The sequence below is a fragment of the Protopterus annectens genome, chromosome 1.part0 (assembly GCF_019279795.1).
Source record: "Protopterus annectens isolate FY-2018-M chromosome 1.part0, PAN1.0, whole genome shotgun sequence".
Classification (NCBI taxonomy): Eukaryota; Metazoa; Chordata; order Ceratodontiformes; family Protopteridae; genus Protopterus; species Protopterus annectens.
The window spans coordinates 602665270-602689583 of NC_056725.1; the positions used below are offsets into that span (position 1 = coordinate 602665270).

At 39.9% G+C, this 24314-nt stretch overlaps 1 protein-coding gene across 2 annotated transcripts in view; it reads left to right on the forward strand.

The window, feature by feature from the left end:
• Nucleotides 1-24314, forward strand: part of KCNH1 (potassium voltage-gated channel subfamily H member 1) — a 2413895-nt gene that overhangs the window by 2112519 nt on the left and 277062 nt on the right. The gene's annotated exons all lie outside the window — the stretch shown is intronic.

The following is a 24314-nucleotide window of genomic DNA, read 5'->3' on the forward strand; positions in this document are numbered from 1 at the left end:
AAGTCCAACAAAGCCATCTACAAGGTCTGGATAGCCTTGTGGGCTAAGGACAATCACAAGGCCTTCTTCAGCTCTGTCTGGAACCTTAAAGTTAACACAAAACATGTGCACTGAACCGGCAGTAAACACTATCACCTTCTCCAGTCAGGGTGACATAGTATGTCTACTGGATGATAAAGTCAGCTCAAGCTTTGCCCCCTCCCCCACTGCTTGCTCCACTAGCTGAAATTCCCTCCAACATACTTCCACCAACTATTAGCAGGGACCAGGTGCTGCCAACACTCACTAAAGCCAAGAGCATCATCTCTATGGGTTCTGACAACATCCCCAGCTGCCTCCTGAATAGTCTATAATATGACCTATCAGGACCACTTGAGGCAGTCTTCAGCTACAGCCTTGAAATAAGCTACATTCACTGCAGTGGTCATTCCCTTCCACAAGAAAGAACTGTCAACCAACCCAGGGAACTACAGACCTATCAGTTTAACGAGCCTAATATACAAAGCCATGGAACAGATTATCATAAAATGATAAACAAGGAGATTGGCAAGCTATGGACATTGGACCTATCCCAGTTTGGCTTTGTTAAGGGGAGGCTGTGCCTACTTAACCTGGTAGACTTTTGTGAAAGAGTCACCAAGGTAATGAATGAGGGTAAAAAGTACATACTGAGTATCTTGTCAAGGCCAAGGCATTCAATAATATACCCCACTCAGGCATTGCTGACAAGCTCTCTGAGTTAGTCATAAATCCTTCCATAACTCACTGGATTGCTGGCTGGCTCACAGGTAGGACACAAGAAGTCAGGATCTGTGAGACCACCTCCACGAAGATACTGTTCATCAGTGGAGTACTCCAGGGCTCCATGCCGTGCTCGCTCCTGTTTGGCATCTACTTCTCAGAAGTTAAGGCTAACATTTGAGGCCTTTGGCCTACCAAGTTCACAGATTACTGTAATTTGGAAGTTATTATAGATTTCCCCAAGACACCAACATCTTGCAAGAGGGCTTAACACAGAAAAATGATCATTCCAAAGCCATGGCCTAAAACTTAATGCCAAAAAATGCATTATAATGCCCTTTGGGAAATTGTCAATAGTAAACTGAAAAAGATCATACTCTGATCATGAAGCAAGTTCTGCCAGTACATCAGAAGTAAGTACACCAGATGGACTACCATGTCCAGAGTATGTCTACAAATGATGGTAGCACAGATTCTGACTAAAGCCGAAATAGGTCTTGTACTGGGATCATGGATTCATCACTGAGGCAGTTATTGAAGCTACCCAGAACTAACCAATTTGAGGACAATAATAGGTCATTACAGATAAACTCCTGTAGGAAATTGCCAGATTACCAAGGAGATGGTATATGAGGATAAGCCCACATCTTGCTCCGGTACCGATGATAGACACAGAGCAGCCTATTGCTCCCCACTTTACAGTAGTCGTGATCTCTGGAGAGTAACAACAAATTGTTACTCCACCCCCCCAGTCTTGCAATTTTTGGGTACACAACTGCATTGGTGAAATAAGAAACACAGTTTTAATATAACTTGATTTCTGTGAATAAACCAAGGACAGAATCTCAGAAAAAAAAATTTGATAAAATACTAGGCTTGTTCTGGAAGGACCATGCATTGGAACAAGGCACTTGCATATGGGGACAGAGGTACCCATGATGATAAAGTCTGACTGTTAAAAGTAGAGGGCTGCCTGGATATGTAACACAAAACTGACATTCTAAAAGTGTATCATTTCATCCCAAATCAGAGTATGATTAATCTAGTGGGCAGCTTAACCTAAGGGACAAAAATCTCCTCTCCAGTGCACCTCAGGTGCTCACTTGTATGCAGCTTCAACACACAATCTCTATGAAAATCAAAAAGCATAGAGGTCAGAGTTAGATGGCCAAAACAGCATGAGGAGATCTCTTGATTAATGTATAATGTCTTGTCCCATAAGAATGAGATAAACCTGTCAAATATTGGCTGGTTCATAATGTTATGGTTGTCAGTGCTAATCAACAATAAAGGAAATTATGTCTACGCATTTCATGACCCGCGGTGGTGGTGCTGCAGTAGCTTTGTTGCCTCACAGTAAGACGCTGTCCGGTTAGAGCGTCTTCTGCGTGGAGACATGCGTGAATGGGCGTACCTTCGTTGAAGGTTGTGCGTCAGGCCTGGCAAGCCAGTACGTAAAAAATCAACTGCCAATCATTAGTGGACCGGAGTTCTGCTGTGGTGATCCCTAACCGGGAAAAGTCGAAAGACACAAACATGTGTACGCATTTCACAATGTTAATAAAGATGTTCAAAAATTAAAGAAAACAAACACGGATCAGCAAAACAGTTCAGTAATATAAACAACATAATGGCTAAGAAGAAAACTTTAAATCTTTCATTAGGCACAGATTTCAAAGATGAATATATAGCTTCACTTCTAGTTCATACCATTACCCCCCATCCCCAAGTTCATAAGTAGCAAAATCCAGCAATGCTGCTATGAATGTATTTTTGTGTAACACAACAAACAGAAATTAATTAACACATGGTCTGTCTGTCTCAAATGATAGTAGTGCATTTCCATCAGGTATGGGACCTATGTTACCCCAACAGTCAGTTGTGAATAATACATCAGCTAATGCCCAAAATTTTCAGCATCAAGCCAACCAATGCAATCTGAGATCAAAGAACAAGAAATCTCATTCCAACAACAACTACAAAGGGAAGAATTGGAAACGCAGGAGATGATACCACCTCTTATTGCACCAGCTTCCCCGACAACTAATGCTGCAGATTTTGGACTAAGGAACATCTTTATGAATAATGATAAAGATTTTAAAATTTACAATTTTTCTGATGTTACTATAGATCAACCACTGGTGGAACTATTAACCAAGGGGTACACTTTCGTCCCCACAAGAAAAGCAGACTTAGTTAAAACTTTAATTGATTTAAAATTATTTGTGCGTAAACTCAATTTGCTATGCTTTTTGTTGACAATATTATGGTTCGGTCTAGTGCATTACATCCTTCAAGTACTTTTTGTCCCCCTTTACACCCAACTTTACAATGTTTTGAACTCATTTGTGAGTTGGATTTATACAATGTTTTAGGGTTGGGTAGTAATTATAAGCAGAATAAAAGTAAGAACGTTTCATCTGTAAATGTTACTAGTGAACAACTGCATTTATTATAACTAATTCAAGAAGCCCCAGTGCGTATTATGGCCCCAGATAAGGGAGGGGGCTTGTTGTTATGAATGTGGAGGACTATGTCAATAAAATGGACCAAATAGTCCGAAGTTCCACATATCAGTTGGTTTCACGTAATGAGTTAAATCAAGCATATAGTAAAATAAAGTCTCATTTATATGAAATGTTGTTGGAAACCAGGATTACTACTGACTTGTTTAGATATTTATCTATGCCTTCCCCAAGGATACCTGTTTTGTTTGGTATCCCTAAGTTAAATAAAAATGTGAATAATCCACCTGTGCGACCTTTGGTGGATGCGAGGGCAAGTATAACTTACCCTTGGGCAAAATGGGTAGACCAAAAGTTGAAGAAGTATGTAACTCAAGAGAGATATATATGCAAAGATTCTTGGTCGTTCTTGTCACAAATCAAGAATTTAGAATTCAATGCTGACTTCAATTTTCTAACAGTGGATGTGGTAGATTTATACTCTTCTATCCTCCATGTGGAAGGCATTGAACGAGTGAGTAGTTACCTGAGAGCTAAAGCAGTAGCCTCTGATGAGGTGGCTTTAATAGAGGAAATACTTGACATAATCTTGTATAATAATTTAATTTTATGTAATGATAAGTTATATGTTCAAAAGACCGGTGTAGCTATGGGGTCACCCTGTGGGGCAAGTTATGCCAATTTGGTAATGGCCTCATGGGAACAACAATTTATCTTTAGTAAACAAGAAGTGAAACAGTACATCCAGTTCTACACACGTTTTTTGGACGATATTTTTATCATTTTTGAAGGAAATAAGGAAGCAGCTAGTAAACTAGTAGATTATTTTAACAACACTACAGATTTCCTTTCCTTTACTTATGTATTTGAAATAACCAGGATTTCATACTTGGATGTGGAGCTTAGTAAAGATATGGAAAGGAACGCATATGTAGCGAAAATTTATAGAAAGGCCACATATTCAAACTCTTTATTACATTTTAGCAGTTGCTATCCATGGCACCAAAAGAAATCAGTGGTGAAGGGCCAACTCGTGAGAGCTGCCCGTATGGTCATGTTGGACCAGGATTTCATGGATGAATGTAATAATTTGATGTCAATGTTTGTTAGGAGAGGTTACCCAGTAGACTTTTTTGAGTGTGTACTGGAAGAAGTAAAATACAAGAGAGAACAGGGGTTGTATAAACCCATTTTGTACATTGGTTTACTAAGTGTTATAATAAGTGACAGAGAATTACAACAAAAAGAAGTATGGAATTTAAGTTTAATAACGCCCCATAGTAGTAATACAAGGGAAATAATGTCAATTTTGAACAAAAATTGGGAAATAATTAGGAGAGATCCTTACCTTTCTTACAAGGTCAAAAGCAAACCCCAGATTATTTACAAGAGGGAGATTAATTTAAAGGAATTATTACAACATAAAAAAACATCCCGCAGAGGAAATGTGGCATGTACAAATGCGAAATGTGTAACTATTGTAAATACATGAGTACAGGACAAGACATTGAAGTTAAAAATATTAGTTTTAAAATCAAATTGAAGTACACTTGTCAGTCCAAGTTTGTGGTTTATGTAGCTCAGTGTCAATGCTGTGCAGCGTTTTACATAGGCAAAACGGATAGAAGATTAAAAGAACGAGTATACGAACATCTGTATAAAATAAAGACCCTTAACAGAGAAAATGCACCTCCTAGACACATTATTTCCTATCCACAACATTCATTTTTGTTCAAAGCAATTGATTCAGTTGTTGATGATAGTCAGGGGGGCCAGCTTACACTTTTACTTGAGCAACTTGAGTTAAGTTGGCAAATACGCACTGGAGCAATGTTTTACCCGGATTTGAATGAGACAATGTCTTTAAACAGTATACTGAAGTTGAAAAAACTTAAACATTAATATGTGTATGCATTTTTATAAAATGCGTTCATATTTGTGATATCTGACTTCTTGTGACTCAGATATGTAAGTTTCTGACTTCCTAGTTAACTAAGTAATATTATATTTTGAGAGTCAACACAATAATTTGAGATATAGTATGTTAGTATATGTATGTTTGTATATATTTCTATCACCATTACAGATAAAAATTCTGAAGGAAGGGAAGGGTTGAGATGTTCCAAAATATTGTCAGTCATATTTGTTTTTAAAAAAAATGTTTTAAGTAGTAATAATGTGGATGTGCCTTTAAGACACAAGATTTTAATTAGAAGTGTCATGTGACAAAAAGGGTGTGTATATATTGCTTGTGTTGACGTGTGTTCAGTTTCTGATGAAGTCTTGCCACATGTGCAAGACGAAAAGCGCTTCATTAAACTGAAAGAGAATTAAACTGAGAGAGAATTTGCTTTGGTGTTTCCAAGCTGTCCTTTTGTTTTTCGCTAGTTTGTCTTACTTTGGTTCCTGTCTGTTGGAGTTTGTTATATTCAGTCATGTTATTAGCCAAAAGCCACTTTTGAAAATAACAATGTGATGGTAAACCAACCCAACAGCTCACTTAGAATGAAACAGATATGATTTGCAGTACACCATTTATGGTGTGTGTGTGTGTGTGTGTGTGTGTGTGTGTGTGTGTGTGTGTGTGTGTGTGTGTGTGTGTGTGTGTGTGTGTGTGTGTGCGCGTGCGTGTGTGTGTGTGTGTGTGTGTGTGTGCGTGTGTGCATGTGTGTGCGTGTGTGTGCGTGTGTGTGTATCCAGTGACTGAACTGCAGGGAAACATTATCAGGCTTCAACCCATCGAATATTTGGATACCGGTTTTAACATGGGTCCTGCTGTGGGTGGGGGCATGGATCAGACTTGTCTTGCTGTCACCTCCTGGATGGGTTTTAACATAAGTCTGGAAAGGGAACAAGTCTGCTACTCTGCTTTCAGTCAGCTGGGCTTGATCAATAAAGCTTGTAATTCATGCTTAATCACAGTCATCGATTAAGTAAAATCTAGATAGATGTTTTTTTCTCTCTCCTGCTCTCTCTCTCTATATATATATATATATGTGTGTGTGTGTGTGTGTGTGTGTGTGTGTGTGTGTGTGTGTGTGTGTGTGTGTGTGTGTGTGTGTGTGTGTGTGTGTGTGTGTTACATGTGTTATCCCTGCACCCATTTTATCACATGCTGAACCTCTGGTGTTTTTCATCACTGGCTCAGTTTGTCAAAGTATGTAATGGTTGAAGAAAAGAACTTTTAACTTGACATTTGATGAGTACAAAGCGCTCAAAAGTCTGCAGTTGAATAATGATATCATTATCAAACAAGCAGATAAAGGTGGTGTAGTTGTCTTAATGGACTGAGACAAATATATGTCAGCAGTTTCCATGTTGCTTGAAGCTTCAGCTCACTGGGGTAGCTATGGGTACTTCGGTAGCAAATACTTATGCCAACTTGATTTTGAATTGAATGAATTTTTAAATTATTTGAACACAACTACAAACTTTTTGAAATTCAAAATGGAAACATCAGACAATACTATAGTCTTTTTAGATGTTAAATTACAGTTATGTGAAGGTGCCATTCATACCAGTGTACATAGGAAAGAAGTACATTCTGGTAGATATATTCATTATAACAGTATGCATGCTCCACATGTGTTTAAAGGCATAGTAAAGTCTCAATTTAGTAGAGTGAGTAGGTTAAATACCAATGACACCATCTTTTCAATGCAGTTAGATGAGACAACAGAAGATTTTGTATCTAGTGGATATGATGTACATTTATTATCTAATGTGAAGAACAAAATAGTAGTTGATAGAAAGACAAACTTGAAACCAATTTTTTTAGAAGGTACATGTAACTTAATTATTAATGAAGATGAAGTTAGAAATGAAAATAAAGCTAAGAATAATAATTTAAGTTTAAAGACAGTTGTGAGATATGTTACTTTGTTTAATACAAGGACGAGCCATATTAAACAGATTATTCAGATGAAGTAAAAGGCATAGTAGGTGATAAACCATCTTTTGCATACAGAAATATGAAAACTATAAAAGTATGTTATGTTATAAGGACTTTAGTAGACCTTTGCCTTTGCCTATTTCAGCAAATTTTGGCACCTTTAAGTGTTTTAATTGTGTATGTTGTGCTGATATTATGAACAATAATAGTAGTATATTTGAACACCCTATTAGTGGTAAAATGTATAGGTTTAAAGTATCTGCAACCTGTGCCTCATCTTTTGTGGTTTATTTGGCTACATGTGTTTCGTGTTCTTCCTTCTATGTAGGGAAGACCACTCGTAAGTTAAAAGACCGTATTACTGAACATAAATCAGAAATTAGGAGATGTTATGATAAGAATGCTTTGTATAAACATATATCTACCTATGGTAGTAAGCATAAATTTATGTTTAGGGTTATTGACACCGTTCATCCTACACCTAGAGGCGGTGACAAGAATAATTACCTGGAGATTAAGGAATATGAACGGATCTTGAGATTCGCTACTGATTCCCCCCCAGGTTTAAACAGTATGGTTAGCCTTAAACCCATATTGGTTAAGCTACAGCATACTAAACTATGAGATATACTCATATTAAATTAATGTTTTTAATGTTTTTAATGCTGCTTAGAAGGTGCATTAACATGTTTTATGATATAGAATATTTTTGTTTATTACTTTATATTTGATCATGCCTTATATTTTTGTACTAACAGTTTTATATTTATAATTATATTGATGCTGTCACATGATTTCATTGGGCTGCTGGTCATGTGACTGTCGACCTGTATTTAAACTGTGATAATGTGATGTCTATGTATTAGTATTGATAAAGGGTTCTACCCAAAAGCTTTGCTTCATAAAGTGGATTTCTCAAACCAAGTGTCTTTCTCTACACCCCAAGTAACCCAGTGGGATAAATCCCTGACTACACCCCAAGTAATCCAGTGGGATAAATCCCTGAGTACACCCCAAGTAACCCAGCTCTGTGGCAAAACGGGATAAATCCCTGACTACACCCCAAGGAACCCAGCTCTGTGGCATAACAGGATAAATCCCTGACTACACCCCAAGTAACCCAGTGAGATAAATCCCTGACTGCACCCAAAGTAACCCAGCAGGGTAAATCCCTGACTACACCCCACGTAACCCAGCGGGATAAATCCCTGGCTATACCCCAAGTAACCCAGTGGGATAAATCCCTGACTACACCCCAAGTAAGACAGCGGCATAAATCCCTAACTACACCCCAAGTAACCCAGCAGAATAAATCCCTGACTATACACCCCAAGTAACCCAGCAGAATAAATCCCTGACTATACCACAAGTAACCCAACTCTGTGGCATAACAGGATAAATCCCTGACTACACCCCAAGTAACCCAGTGAGATAAATCCCTGACTACACCCCAAGTAACCTAGTGGGATAAATCCCTGACTACACCACAAGTAACCCAGCGGGATAAATCCCTGACTACACCCCAAGTAACCCAGTGGGATAAATCCTTGACTACACCACAAGTAACCCAGAGGGATAAATCTCTGACTACATCCCAAGTAACCCAGCAGGATAAATCCCTGACTACACCACAAGTAACCCAGTGGGATAAATCCCTGACTACACCCCAAGTAACCCATCAGGATAAATCCCTGACTAGACCATAAGTAACCCAACTCTGTGGCATAGTGAGATAAATCCCTGACTACACCCCAAGTAACCCAGTGGGATAAATCCCTGACTACACCTCAAGTAATCCAGTGGGATAAATCCCCGAGTACACCCCAAGTAACCCAGCTCTGTGGCATAACAGGATAAATCCCTGACTACATCCCAAGGAACCTAACTATGTGGCATAGCGGGATAAATCCCTGACTACACCCAAAGTAACCCAGTGAGATAAATCTCTGACTGCACCCAAAGTAACCCAGTGGGATAAATCCATGACTACACCCCACGTAACCCAGCGGGATAAATCCCTGATTACACCCCAAGTAACCCAGAGGGATAAATCCCTGACTACATCCCAAGTAAGCCAGCGGCATAAATCCCTGACTACACCCCAAGTAACCCAGCAGGATAAATCCCCGACTACACTACAAGTAATCCAGCGGGATAAATCCCTGACTTCACCTCAAGTAACCCAGCAGGATAAATCCCTGACTGCACCACAAGTAACACAGCTCTGTGGCATAGTGGGATAAATCCCTGACTACACCCCAAGTAACCCAGTGGGATAAATCTCTGACTGCACCCCACGTAACCTAGTGGGATAAATCCCTGTCTACACCACAAGTAACCCAGCAGGATAAATCCCTGACTACACCCCAAGTAACCCAGTGGGATAAATCCCTGACTACACCACAAGTAACCCAGCTGGATAAATCCCTGACTAAACCCCAAGTAACTTAGCAGGATAAATCCCTGACTACACCCCAAGTAACTCAGTGGGATAAATCCCTGATTACACCACAAGTAACCAAAATTCAAATACAGGTTTGGGTGCCTGTAGGATGTAGCAGAGGAGGATGAGAGTATGCAGCCATTACTCAGCTCACCCACTCACCCATCCTAGGGCAGTGGAGGGAGGACGCTATGGCTCACCACATGGGTGACACCTGGTAGGAGCACTAGGTTTTAATTCCATGCACCTCAAGCCTTGTGGGCCCAATCATACAGTAAGTAGAGAGCACTTCAGCATGCAAAGGCATGCTTCTCCTCAGAATAGCCACCATGGGGGAGGGGACTCCATCAATGGACATGGTAGGCTACCCCACATGACCAGCAAGCTGGCCTACTCCTGCCATGTCACTCTAAAAGTGGTGTCGACAGGCTGATAGTGGATTCCCAGACAGGAATGAATGAGCTGCAGGCTCTCACCTCATCTAGGGCTCCCACTAGCAAGAAATGAATCAGCTGATTAGATGCAAGCATCAGAGTAATCTTGCACAGTCTTGAGGGGAGGGTGATATAAAAAAAATTCCTGGCACTGATCATTAAAAGTCACAAAAAAAGGCTAGACAATGGAGTGTTTTTTTTTTTACTTTTTATAACATCTTCCAGCATTACATACCATATATCCCCATATAGACAATTGTAGAGTCTGTGTTTAGGGTTAGTTTAGTTATTTAATGCTAAGTGTCCCTCATTTTTTTGTGTTTTATTTTTCATCCCTTTGCCTTGTCTTATAAGTCTATAAAATGTTTTATGCCCTTTCTTGAATGAGATGGTCATCATCATCGGAGGAAACCCACGCGACCACAGGGAGGACATGCAGACTCCACACAGAAGGCACCCCAGCCGAGGATCGAACCGGAGGACCTCTTGCTCTTGCCTCTTGTATTTATTACTGCTTGGTAGTAACTTGATTAAAGTGTAGCTATCATTCTAAGTCTTTTGGATTAAGCACTTGGGCTTCAGACCAGTTGTTTTACATTAGGAAGGTTTGTGGCATGCACTGTGGTGGCAGGACAGGTAGCTTTCATCCTTCTAAGTTGGGAACTGCTGACTGAGAGCCCAGTGTCTGTTATTCTTAAAGTGTATTAGTTCTGGTTTAGGCACTTGGGCTTCAGGCCAGTTATTTTACATTAAGAAGGTTCGTGGTCTGCACTCTTGTGGGAGAAGAGGCTGGACTCTGCCCTTCTGAGCTGGGAATTTCTGGTTAAAGGTTTATAGTGCCTGAATATTTGAACTGTATCTTACTGAAATTGGTACACCTTGTTTGCTGTAGCATAGACTAGATCCAGGCCTGCTGAATCTAGCTTTGTTTATATGCTTGTTGTTTGTTTGCTTCTTATTTCCCTGGAACGCTAATTCCACCTAATACGCGGCTTCTCAACGCTTCTGTGGATCACTAGTAATATCTGCATTGCTTACTGTACTTATTTCCTTGTTTCACTTGAAAGAAAGTTACTGTTTGTTGTTTTTGCATTTAAGTTACCTGTAACACATTGCACTTAAGTTACCTGGCACTTGCGTGCTAAAGCAATTATATAAGTAAGCACTAAAAATTAAAAGCACTACACCCTCACTCCCCACTGGCCCTTGTTTTCAATTATTAAAGAATTCCCAATATTATTCTAGCATGTCCAAAGGTCAGTTGTCAATCTCCTCTCCGGTCCAGCTGGTGAATCTGGGAATCTTGAGGCAATGTTACAACTGCCTCATGTACACAGACAACCCTCTCCTCCTCCCAACAAATTCCAACACATGTGAGAGATGCAACCATATAGCCAAACTGGAGGCTAAGCTCTCTCAACTCAGTACTGGCATAACCAGTCAGGAGGAGAAGGAAACCACACTCACTACAATTCCAGTCTCACATAGACCTACCACGACAGCAAACCAAACACATAATCACACAAAAACATACTCGGAGGTTCTAAATAAAGATCTGCGTAAGCAGCAGAGACCTCCAAGCAACCGCTACCCCAAAACAAAACACGTGCAACACATATCTCACAAAGCCAGTGTGCCAAACAGTCACAGCCCTTAAGAATAAACAACACACCTGATACACTTGTAATAGGTGACTCTATTGTCAGGCACACTGACGTCCCGCTCACCAGGCTGAACAAGGAGAGGGTCACGGTGAGCAGCCTGTCGGGCGCTAGGATCCGCCACATAACACAAGCACTCAGGTCACTCCAAGGCAAGTACAAATATGACTCAGTCATTGTCCATGCTGGTGTGAATGACCTGAGACGTACCTCCCTGGACTACATGAAAAGAGACATAAAGGAGCTCTCTGAGCATGTAGCCCAGGCCGGTATGACGCTGACCTTAAGTAGCATCTTACCCTCACCAAGAATGATGCCACAATATGAAGACAAGATGATCAATTTCAACAATTGGCTTAAGTACTGGTGTCATTCAAAGGGGATCCAATGCCTGTCAGCTTGGGATGATATGCTCGACAAGCCACGATGCTTCGCTAGGGACGGCTTGCACCTGTCACCCCTGGGCTTTTGGATACTGGCAAAGGCTCTTGCTAACCCATAGTGCCTTTTTTAGGCAAGGCTCAAAAGACAAACCCACCTCCATAGGTATCACAAGGGATAAGAAACTAAGAGTAATGCTACTCAACGCCAGAAGTCTAAACCTCAAGATGCACGCACTCGAAACTCTCCTTAGCATGGAGAAAATCAATATCTGTGCAGTAACAGAAACCTGGTTCAGGGCTCCCGAGAGCACCCCAGCACTACCAGGTTATACCTCATACCATGCTTTTCGGCCCCAAAACTTGGACCGAACCACAAAAGGAGGGGAAGTATCGATATTCATCAAAGATACCCACACCTCCAGGTTGGTGGCAAAGCACGAAGCATCAGAGACTATCCATGTGCAACTAACAGTGGGTAAAAGTGCCTTCCAGTTTATAGCCTGCTACAGACCACCCTCCCAAACCCAGGAACCCCACTCGGCCTTTCTGAGAACACTAGAAAATATGAAGGTCTCTCCAAACACCATTATATTGGGCGACTTCAACTACCCAAACATAGACTGGGAGCATTACTCTAGCTCCAACACCCTAGCCCAAAGGTTCCTAGAATGTATAAACTCAAATGCTATGGAACAACTTGTTACCACTCCCACAAGACGGGAAAACATACTGGACCTGATCATCACCAACATGGGGACTCTATGCTCCAGACCAGAAGTGTATCCCTCACTGGTAAGATCAGACCATAAACTAATCTCACTGGATATTCACATCCCGACCCCACCCCCTGCCCAGAAAACCACAGTGAAAAACTTCTCTAAAGCAAATTTCACACTCCTCAAAACCGAGGTGGAATCCTTCAAATCCCCCGGGCCTGTGGAAAATATGGCCCAGACTGCAGAATCCTTTATAAATGCATTCTATGAACACCTTGAGGAATGCATGAATCATGCGATCCCAAATAAAACTAAGACCCAATCCTCCAAAGGCAGACGTCCTGTCTGGTGGACCCCAGCCATAAACAAACTATACAATAGAAGGAGGAAGATACTAAATGATAGAGCAAAATCCCAAAAAGGGAAGGCATCTCTGATCAGTATTAGCAAAAAACTACAGACACTCATAAAATCGTCTAAGGCCAGCTTTGAGAGAAAAATTGCACAGGACACTAAGGATAATCACAGGGCTTTCTTTAGTTATCTTAGGAACCTGGGTGGGAATTCCCAGATATGCTCCGAATTAGTCCAAAAGACAAAAAATACACCGAACCCACAGACATTGCCAACATCCTAGCTGACAGGTTCAGCGCAAACTTCTCCCCCCCCCCTCCCCACCAAAAGGGCAAATATCTATCCCAGCAAAGTGCTGCCCCCCTGACATTTCAGATGCTCAGGTAAGAGCCGCCCTCTCCAAAGCAAAAAACACAGCATCAATGGGACCAGACAGTGTCCCGGGCTGCGTCCTACATGAACTCCAAGAAGAGCTAAACCCAAACATAAAACTACTGTTCAATCTCAGCCTTACTACAGGATATGTACCCAAAGAGTGGCGTACAGCAACAGTGGTCCCTCTCCATAAAGGTGGTGCCTCAACGGATCCTGGAAACTATCGCCCCATAAGCCTGACTAACTTGGTCTGCAAAGCTATGGAAAGGATCATCATGGACCTCATAAATAAAGATATTGGGGACCTACAGACACTGGATCCTACCCAGTTCGGCTTTGTTAAGGGCAGAGCCTGCCTCTTAAACCTGGTTGATTTCTTTGAAACAGTCACCAAGGCCATTGACGAGGGGAAGGTGGTCCACACAGCCGACCTGGACCTCTCAAAAGCCTTTGATACAATACCCCACTCGGGCATTATAGATAAGCTCACCAGCTTAAATATAAACCCCTATGTCACTAGATTGGTTGCAAACTGGCTCAAGGACAGAACCCACATGGTTAGAATTGCTGGAGCCATGTCAGACTCCAAACCAGTTACAAGTGGCATCCCACAAGGCTCAGTCCTGGGATCTCTCTTGTTCGGTATATATTTCTTGGAGGTACAGGCCAACACAGAAGTACTGTGGCTGACCAAGTTTGCAGATGACTGCAAACTAGGTGCCATAATCGACTCTCCAGCTGACACAGGCATCCTGCAAAAGGGCCTCATAGAAACAGACAACTGGTGCCAGAGCCATGGCCTCAAGCTAAATGCCAAAAAGTGTATAGTCATCCCCTTTGGCAAAAACAAAGTGCCCACAAATTACCACATAGGTGGTAATCCATTAAGTACAGAAGAAGTAATTAGGGACCTGGGGACCCAAGTAGATAGCAATCTCTCATTTGACAACCACGTGGCCAAAGTGGTTAGAAAAACATTTTATATAGCCCACCTAATCATGAAGAGATTCCCATCTAGATCAGGGGAGGTCATCGTGCCTCTTTACTCATCCCTCATCAAGCCCATAATTGAGTACAATGCCCCTTTTGGGATGTACCTTACCAGACACCTGCAGCAACTGGAAAGACCCCAAAAGTACCTCACCAAGAGGATCAAAGGGCTCAAACAGATGCCATATGCCTTATATGCCACATATGACCTTTGGTAGACAGTAGAGGATCTCCTTCTTACTCTTGTGCTAAGGTATTGGATGCAATTTTACAAAAATACCTGGTTAAGGAGACTCAAATTTGCAAAGATTCTTGGACCTTTTTGAAAAATATTGACACCTTGCCTTTTGACAAAAGCTACAACTTCCTCACAATCGACGTAAAAGACCTTTACACTAGCATCCCCCATGAGGTAGCATTAGAATGGGTGGGACTTATGCTTGAGAAACATAAAGCTCCCACCAGGGAAACAGATTTAGTTTCTGTCCTGTTGGATTTAGTTTTAACAAACAACTATTTTTGCCACTGTGAAGAATTCTACTTGCAAAAAATAGGTGTCGCCATGGGATCACCTTGTGGAGGAAGTGTAGCTAACTTGGTTATGGCGTACTGGGAATCTGAGTTTGTCTTTAAAGGAAACTTGTTCTTTGAGTCCTTCATATACTACACAAGGTTCCTGGACGATATTTTCATTTTACTTAAAGGTAGCAAAAATGTCAGTAATCAAATTATTGACTACTTCAACCATACTACTGAGTTTTTGCAATTTACTCACACGTTTAATTGTGACTGTATCGACTATCTTGACATCCATCTTAGTAAGAATTACAACTTAAACTTGTTTATTGCAAACATCTTTAGGAAACCAACATATTCTAACACTTTCCTCCACTGCACCAGCTGCCACCCTCACTATCAGAAGAAATCTGTTGTGAAGGGGCAGTTGGTAAACTTCAGAATGGTCAACCTGGACGAGGATTTTAAACAGGAATGTGCTTACATACGGGAAATGTTTATACATAGAGGCTACCCGGTAACTTTCCTTGACCCAATAGTCCAGGAGGTAATGGATAAAAGACACAATAAGGTGTATTTACCCCTCCTGAAGACCAACACTAAAAATTTGACCAACGATAACAGCGCCATCTTGGTCGGCAAGAACTTATGTGACCAAGAAGGGAGTAATGTCCCAACTAGTGGCCGATTAAACAACGAGCTAAGCACTGTTAAATTCATTACTACCTTTAATATAAACAGCACCTTGTGTTCATCTATATTGAAGAAAAACTGGGACTTGTTTAAAATACAACCTGACCTATTTGAAAAACTAGGTGACCACCCTATGATTGTTTACAGGAAAGGGCTAAACATCAAAAACTTGTTAGAAAAACATGATGTACCCATAGTGAGATGCCCTGGAATGTATAAATGTCACAATTGTAACTATTGTAAACACGTCCAGGAGGGTAACTCTTTTATTCTGAACAAACAAAAATTTAGGTTAAGGAATAAATTTGACTGTAACACCAACCATATTACTTATTTAGCTAAGTGTACATCCTGTTTAGCATTTTACGTTGGTAAGACTGAAAGAAGACTACGTGAAAGGATGTTTGAACACCTGTATGCCATCAAAAAGGGGAAACTCGAGAATGCACTTGCTAAACACACGGCAGGTCATCCAAATCACAGTTTCAGGTTCATGGCGATTGACCATGTAAAAATCGACCCGAGAGGGGTCCCAGAAATCTGAAACTGGAAGAATTGGAACTGAAATGGCAGGTAAAACTAAATGCATACAGCTTCCCAGGACTGAATGAGACTTGTTCAATTGGAAGTCTATTAAAATTAACTAGTTTGAAAAGATGAAGGTATTGTCACTTGACACACACCCCCTTTATGGAATCTACATTTATGTGTATATATACATTTTCTGTTTATTATGCATACATGTATTAGGTGTTTTTCAGGTCTTTCATGGGTTTTATGTCTGTTATGTTTTCACGTCTGTTATGATTATTTTCGTGAACTAGCTAGTTTCATCAAACGTGATTATGAATTCATTAAAACTATTGACCACGATTTTCATGACTTTAGGTATGTCTAACTTATCATAAATAATTCAAATCATTAATATAATACAAAAATAAATAATTATTATTAAAAACTATAAAAACTATTAAAAATTATTATAATATAACATTATTCAAAAAATATCACCTGAAATTCATCAAGTATATGTGATATGTGTGACCTTTACACACCTTCAGGTATTTAACACACTTTTTTACACACTTTTTGTAGCGCTTTTTGTAGTACCATCACACACAAACAACCATGTGTTTTTAACTTTTTGCTATGTCTTTAAAACTTGCTGTGCAAATACTATTTTAATTAACATTAAGCATTAATTTAAGTAATATTAACTTTTAGTAGCAGTTTTCACTATCATCAAATATTGTAGTATACTTACTTATTGTTCTACAATTACATATAAAAACATAAAAATAATAAGACATCAATTCTTCTTTCTAAATTAGTTTATAAACTGATTTTTTACCATGTTTTCTAAGTGTTTTATAAACTTACAACAACTTTTGGGGTATTTGAGGTTTTACCTTATGCACAACGACATGGGTAGGTTTAGAACCTTGATTCAACAGTAAAATAAAACTAAGGTTCTAAAGCTGTATAAAAGTCAACAGTACTGTGGTATTGTAGTTTATTAAAGGTTGCAACATGCAACACATTCCACAGGATTGACTTTCACACCAACAGATTGTTTTATGTTTTATGTATTTGTGTTGTAGGTATACCTACAGGGTTGTTTAGTTTGCTACCATTAATCGGTTACTGTCTTTTTAAACAGTTCCTTTTTAAATTCATCCATTCTCTTTTAAAATTCAGTTTACTTCATGTTAATTAGACTAATTGAATTACTGCTTGAATATCTTAATGAGTGTTACGCCTTTATAAGGATCAAGCTGTCAGTGGTCTTTGTTTTATGTTCTGAAGAAATCAGCTTATTAAACTGACGAAAAGCGCTTAAATAAATCTTTTTTTGACTGCCTGGAGTAGTTCACGGCTTGTTCTTGTGGTTCTGAGATGCCATATGCTGCCCGGTTAAAGAAACTCCAGCTCTACTCAGTGGCATACCGCCTGTTCAGAGGCGATCTGTGCCTGACGTATAAAGCCATGTCCAGCCCGGAATTAATGGATATGCTGCACCTCAGAAAATCCAAATCCCATCGAGCTACGCGCTCGAGAGACTTGAACCTCAGCACTGAAATAAATAGGACATGCTGGAGGGACAGATTCATAACCCAGAGGCTCCCTTCACTCTGGAATAAAATCCCAGTCCAGGTTAGGCAGAGTCCCTCATTGACTCTCTTCAAGAGGAATCTTGATGAGTGGATGGGAGATCGTAGGTTTACCCTGGGTATCACTTCTGTGTCACTGTTAGACAGAGGCACAGTATACTAACCTCGAAAAAGGGCATAGCAAAATAAATTTAAAATGGGTGGCGAAAGCCAAACACTTTCTGGCTAGGCTTATAAATGCCCTAGGGCAGATAGCCTAGTATGAACTTATGAACCTATGTCTTTTCAGGCTTTATTTCTTAGTTCTTTGGATCTTAACTAATATTGTTGTTTGCCTTAATTATCCTGGTTAGTTACACTTTGCTAATGTAAAATTTTTCTTAAACCTTTAATACAATCTCATCTGGTAGCAACAGTAATTTTTTCTCATTTTTTTTCAATTTACGCATTTGTTCACACAAAGTTTTGTTGTTTTTGTAATTGCAGATTTTAGGAATACATTTTGTTCATCTGCCCAGCCTTTGTTAATGTTTCCTTAAATTTTCACAGGTTATCACCCTACTTTATCAGTCTCTTCTTCTTCTTCTTCCGGCTTTTTCCCAGTTAGGGGTCACCACAGTGGATCACCTGTCCGCTCATGATTGGCAGTGGAGTTTTACAGTGTCAAGTTGCCAGCCCGGCACCCAACCTTCCACAGAAGGCACACACATGCACACACTCACACCTAGGGCCAATTTAGAGTGTCCAATCCACCTACAGCATGTCTTTGGGATGTGGGAGGAAACTGGAGCACCCGGAGGAAACCCACGCGACCACAGGGAGGACATGCAGACTCCACACAGAAGGCACCCCAGCCGAGGATCGAACCGGAGGACCTCTTGCTGTGAGGCACCCTACTTTATCAGTCTCTGCTAATCTAAATTCCAGAGCCCTGATTTTTATTTGGCATTACTCTAGCTAATTTAATTGTTACCATATTGTTGGTCCCCCATAGTGACCCTACTGTGCTTTCTTTACTCTTCTACACCGTTGTTTCCTCCTTCTCATTATATATAGGTCTAAACCCCCATGCTACTTTGGTTTATTGTTCTTATTCCTTAAATATATATATATATATATATATATATATATATATATATATATAAGTATATAAACAGTAAGCTTCAAAAAATCCAGCACATCTAACATCGTTCAACAGCAACTATATTACCGAAAACCAAAACATGAGTTCCAACATTTTCAATAGTACTATATCATTGCAAAACAAAACCAAGCTTATGAGGTTAAATACCCCATTATTTTATTTACTATATCACGTCAAAACATTGCCAAGCTCCAAGGACTGAGGAACAAACAAACAAACCAGTTTCACCCACTGGTGTCCTCAGTGTTAAACAGGAAGTGGATACAAAATAACTAAATAAAGACTTCATTTAAAGGTGCAGTACAAATTATTTCAAAATACAATACAAAATAGAGCCAAAAAAATATTAATATTAATCACAGAGAGATTACCACACAAAACAAAGGACAAACATGGTAGGTAGTGCTATGACAATATATGATATTGGATGTGCTGGATATTTTGAAGCTTACTGTTTGTATCTAGTTTTGTGCACACTGCTGGTATGTCGTGCACCTGTTGTGTTGTGTGCAAAAGTGCACTTAAACGAATACACTGAATTCACTGAACTGGAAATAAACACAAAAAATAAACACTGTATCACCAAAGCACACTAAAGCAGGGATAAGGAAATATACCTGTTTCCCCACTGTAGTGCAATCTCGGAGATAATATATAAAATAGCGCGGGTGTGGGGGTGCCGGAGGCTTGCCCCCCCTGCAAAACTGTCTTTGTAGTGTTTCGTTTTTATGTTTATTTTTTAACCTTACTGTGTAGAAGAGGGGTTACAAAGGAATAAGGGATATGAGGCTCATACTATTAGCTGATGATGGAAAATGGAGTTCAATGGAGGAAGAGCATGTACATAAACATATGCAGTTTTAGTTAAGTGTTTAAATGCAAAAGGTTTCATGATCTGTTTTAGGTACATTGTTCAAGAGTTTAGATACATAATGGGGGTACAGTGATTCACCTCCTGAGTTATTAAACTTTGCTGTGATTACAACACTTTATTGGTTATGTAAAAGTCTCTACTTGGAGAGCACTGCTACAGGGTATATTTTAGTGGGTCTATGTCAGAAGATTGAAAGTTCAAAAGACTGAAACTCAAGATATCGAACATATTTTAACGCAGGGAGCAAGCCCACTGCACCCCTCATGTGGAGGGGCTGGGCCTCCCACCCACACACACATGTGCTAATTATATAAACCATCTCCATGATCTCACAACACTGGATTTTCGGTCTTTTGAGCTTTTGATCTTCTGAAGGGGATCTGTTTTCGTACTGGATATTTTTCTGGTGCATGTTTAAGATTGGGTGTTTTAGTAAGTTGTGAATATGTTAAATAGTTGTATAGCTATAGCCGGTTTGCTTGTTTCAGGGCTCTGCAATGATGTGTTCAATATCTAAGGCTGGCAGAAAATGTGGAAACTTTTTTGTAAGAGGTGAAGAGTTTAGTTTTAAATGTGGTATTTAGGTTTGTCAGAATAGGTGAGGCATAAAGTAGAGATCATACCTCCCAACCATGCCAAATTACTCAGTTTTTACTGACTTTTTGGGTTCAAATGAAGGGATGCCGCGATTCCCGAGTGGCACCCCTTCATTTCTGATTTTTTTTTTGTTTTTTAATTTCTGCACTGTCAGAACTGACGTCATCATATGCACGATGACGTCAGCTTCCTCAGGACTACCAGCCTGTTGGAATTGAGCTCAAGGAGTCACACATTTATGGCTGGCCTGGCTGCTCAAATGCGAGTGGAAACAGCCATTACCGCACTAACTATGGCTGTTACAACACTAACTCTGCAGCATTAAGACTGGCTGCTCAAATGCGAACTTAGCATTAGGACTAACTCGGCTGCGGTCAGGAACTTGCAAGCGGGTATGGCCGTTACAGCACTAACTCTGCAACGTTAGGACTAACTTTGCTACTTGCAAGTGGGAACAGCATAAGGACAAACTCTGCTGCAGGGATAACGTTTGGAAGGAACATGTGGGCAGGAACAGCATTAGGACTAACTCTGTTGCAGGCATAATATATGTTTGGAAGGGCCAGGAAGATGGAAGGTAACTTTCTGGGAATCGGACTAACTCTGTGGCATGAAGACTCCAAAGGGAATCGGACTAACTCTGCAAGAAAGGAAACTAACATTCAGAGGTGTGTGTGTGTGTGTGTGTGTGTGTGTGTGTGTGTGTGTGTGTGTGTGTGTGTGTCTGTCTGTGTGAAAATGCCCCCCATTTAATATAAGTTGTTGTTGTGTCTTTTGGCTTTTCCCAGTTAGGGGTCGCCACAGCAGAACTCCAATCCGCTAATTATTGGTAGTTGATTTTTACGTGCCGAGTTACCCACCCTGATGCACAACCTTCAATGAAGGTACACCCATTCACGCATGTCTCCATGCAGGAGACGCTGTAGGTGAGAATCGAACCAGACAGCGTCTTACTGTGAGGTGACAATGCTACCGCAGCACCACCACCATGGATATGCCCCCATTTAATATAAGTACAGAGTAAAAAGAACCTAAAGTCCCTAGTCGCCACCACTTGTGAGCTTTGTCCAGGTTTTTTTTGTGCTAAGAGTTGAGAGCTATAGTGAGAACTGAATTTGTATTCCCCCATTATTGGCTTTGTTTGGCCAGGTTTTTTGTGCTAAGAGGTTGAGAGCACTTGTGATAAGTGAGAACTGAATTTGTATTCCCCAATTATTGGCTTTGTTTGTCCAGGTTTTTTGTGCTCAGAGGTTGAGAGCTGTGGTGAGAAGTGAGAACTGAATTTGTATTCCCCCGTTATTGGCTTTGTTTGTCCAGTTTTATTGTGCTAAGAGGTTGAGAGCTATGGTGAGAAGTGAGAAATTAATTCACTAAATGATAGCCATTAAGTTTCAGTCTTCCTATTTTTCAGGAAGGTGCTGATTTGGCATAGTGGTATGTTGCTCTGACTGTAGTGCATAGGGTCCTGGGTTCAAGACTTGCCAATGAAATGCATGTTGGTAACATAACATTTTATTCTAGCAACTTTACAAAATTATACAAGCAATGTTTAAAATGTGCCCCTGGTTTTTGACCTTTTGTCCCCCCCCAAAAAAAAAAAATTGAAAATAAGTGCAAGAAACTGTGGAAGGAGCCTCTGGCTTACACTATTGTCAGTCTACTTATAGTGTGGGTGTAGAAGTAGACTTTTATGATGGAAATGTTCTGAATTGGGCAGTTTTGTCATTATTGGTTCATGCATTTTGTTTCATTGCCCACAGTACAGTCTACTGGAAAAATGTTCAAACAATAAATTTAAAATGTGCTCTAACAAGTGTGCTGTATTATACAAGTAATATGATTTAATAAAGTCAGGAAGGTGTATCAAAGAAAAGCACACATATATGTTTCTTGTTTAGTGTGCAAGGCGCCAATGATTTGAAAACAGCCCAAAGGTAATCTTTATCCACCACTGGCCAGATGCATTTTCTTTGGATGTGGTGTAGGTTTCAATGCTGTTTCAATGAATATGAGTTTCAAGGGCAGAGAAGTTTTAATGCCAAGTCTATTTTCATTGTGAGACAGTATTGCTTTGTTTACCAGATGTCTATCAGTGTTTGTGCATCGCTGTGCTGTAAAATGTAAAAATAAAATCCAAATAATCATTGTAGAAGTAAAGCAGTATGCTCACATTAGTGTTTATGGTAAATGGGGAGAAATAGCCAGGTAATGGGACATTGGAATGGCTGCAGGGGGACTCTGGTGCCATATTTTGGTTGTCTGTTCTTCAGTTTGCATTTGAAAGTTGGTATCCCACAATTCCATTGGAGTGGGTGGGCCCCCCCCAAAAAAAAAAATAAAATTGAAAATAAGTGTGAGAAGCTGTGGAAGAAGCCTCTGCCTTACACTGTTGTCAGTCTATTTATAGTGTGGGTGTGGAAGTAGACTTTTATGATGGAAATGTTATGAATTGGGCAGTTTTGTCATTATTGGTTCATGCATTTTGTTTCATTGCCCACAGTACAGTCTACTGGAAAAATGCTCAAACAGTAAATTGAAAATGTGCTCTAACAAGTGTGCTGTATTATACTAGTAATATGATTTAATAAAGTCAGGAAGGCGTATCAAAGAAAAGCACACATGTATGTTTCTTGTTCAGTGTGCAAGGCGCCAATGATTTGAAAGCAGCCCAAAGGTAATCTTTATCCACCACTGGCCAGATGCATTTTCTTTGGATGTGGTGTAGGTTTCAATGCTGTTTCAATGAATATGAGTTTCAAGGGCAGAGAAGTTTTAATGCCAAGTCTATTTTCATTGTGAGACAGTATTGCTTTGTTTACCAGATGTCTATCAGTGTTTGTGCATTGCTGTGCTGTAAAATGTAAAAATAAAATCCAAATAATCGTTGTAGACGTAAAGCAGTATGCACACAATAGTGTTTATGGTAAATGGGGTGAAATAGCCAGGTAATGGGACATTGGAATGGCTGCAGGGGGACTCTGGTGCCATATTTTGGTTGTCTGTTCTTCAGTTTGCATTTGAAAGTTGGTATCCCACAATTCCATTGGAGTGGGTGGGGTTACATAATGATATATACAAATTATATGTTAATCAGCGTGCAGATTTGTACGTATTTTTCATGGGGCCTTTTCCAGATTTTTGATGTTTCCAGGTTGAGAGGTATGGTAGAGATGGTGGAAGTTAGATAGATGCTGTTTGTATTAGAAAGTGTATCAGGTAGTGCTTGGTTTTATAGAGGGAGACACGTTTCTGGTGTGTTTTTTAACAGCTTGTAACATGTGTTGATCAAATATGAAATAATCCAGAAACCAATGAATGGCCCAAGATTAAGATAAATGATTTTGTTTCTATTTTTTCGACATGAAACGTTATCAGATAAAAAACTAAGCAGTAACATTGTATTTAAATAGCCAAAGCAACCAATCAAAAAAAAAAAACTTAGAAAATCAACTAATCAGTTCTTAAAGTAACAGTTCATCAACAATGATCAAATATGAGGTTATTGTTAATTAGGATGCCCAGAAGTTTTGTCTGTGTTTTGGTTGAATTTTTTGTGTCATTGGATAAAATTATTTTGAAAGACTGTGCCTAATATTGATCCTTGTGGGATGCCAACAGTGATTGGTTGGAAGTAGGAGAGATTCTGCTTCCTTTTGACTGCTTATTGTCTGTCAGTCAAAGTTATGTAACCATGAGAGAGAGGTTGGGGACAGGCTAAGGAAAGAAAGTCCAGTAAGATGTCAAGGAGATACAGGGTCAAACACGTTTTATAAATCTAAGAACAGTAAAGATAGCAGGTTATCATCATTCTTAAGTTTTTTTATGATTGTGAAGCTGAGGAGGTGAGGTCTAAAACCACGCTGGGATATGGAGAGAAAGTTGTTAATGTACTGCATCATTTGTGAGTGGTTGCATTTTTGTACAG